Source organism: Rhinatrema bivittatum, chromosome 3 (genome assembly GCF_901001135.1).
Source record: "Rhinatrema bivittatum chromosome 3, aRhiBiv1.1, whole genome shotgun sequence".
In the NCBI taxonomy this organism is placed as follows: Eukaryota; Metazoa; Chordata; class Amphibia; order Gymnophiona; family Rhinatrematidae; genus Rhinatrema; species Rhinatrema bivittatum.
In genome coordinates, this window is record NC_042617.1 from 332,863,430 (window position 1) to 332,864,557 (window position 1,128).

A 1,128-nucleotide genomic window follows, 5' to 3' on the forward strand; every position below is an offset into this window, starting at 1 on the left:
GCACCCTGTGACTGTAGCTTGATTGCTTGGCAGGATACTGCAATGGTTTGGCATTACCTTCTACAGTCCATTGTACTTATAGTCTTGGCTGGTTGTCTGCTGTTTAGATTACAGCCAGGCCTAATTCTGCTTAGCTTCTATAATTTAGCAAGTTTAATGCTACTGGGAATGCATTACTTAGCCCCAACTCATGTTCTAAAGCACTTGTTTTCCTGTTTATTTGGGGGGGGGGGGGGGTGCTACTAGTTACTTTGGATTTTTTGAGAGTCATGGTACTTTTCATTTATTGGGTCAATGTAAGAAGATAGCAATGAGGTTTACATAAGAGCGGCCTTACTGAGTCAGACCAAGGGCCCTTCAAGCCCAGTACCCTGTTTCCAACAGTGACCAAGACAGATCACAAGTACTTTGCAGGCTCCCAAGGTGTAGATAGATTCCAAACTGCTTATTCTAAGCAGAAAACACTGTTATAAGGCCTCTCATTTCCACCCCAGGTGGGACTTGAACCCACAATCCCTGGCTTAGAAGGCCAGTGCCTTATCCATTAGGCCACTGGGGCTACAGTAGAAGAAGTGGGGACCTATAGATTATTGAAAACTCATATGCATCCCCCTTCTTTGATACTGATGCTTATGACCTTGGGCACGTTTCTTCACCCTGTGTTGCTTAAAGTACAAACTTAAGGACCTATTTACTAAGCAGCAGTATTTTACCTGAAAGGAAGATGACTGCCAGACTGGCAGAAGTGGGTGCTTGTGGAATCACTGGACCACCAGAGACTTCCAGGGAGTCATACAGATGAGTTGGGTGGGCCTGAAAGGGTGGGGTTCGAAGATCTGGAGGGGTGGGGATTCACTTTTGAAACTCTAAAGGGAAGGGGTTTGGGACAAGGACTGGGCCAGCCACTGAACCTGTAAACCTTTAATTTCATAACTTGCCTGCCTCAAGGGATGTTGGTGGTGATAGGGGTTGAGCAAGGGGTTTTTGCTGTACCAGGGAAGGCACTGTGTGAGAGACGATATTGGAAGCATTGAGACAGCATTAAATGTCCTGATGCCCCTGGGAAAAGTTATCTACACTTCTAGAGGTGCTGCTATCTTTCCATGAAATAAAATGGCTTCTGAATTT

General features: G+C 45.6%; 1 non-coding gene across 1 annotated transcript; it reads right to left on the reverse strand.

Moving 5' to 3' along the window:
- Positions 1–486: 486 nt before the first annotated feature.
- On the reverse strand, positions 487–559 carry TRNAR-UCU. Its single transcript has one exon. It is a non-coding gene; the product is annotated as a tRNA-Arg (tRNA).
- Positions 560–1,128: the final 569 nt, after the last annotated feature.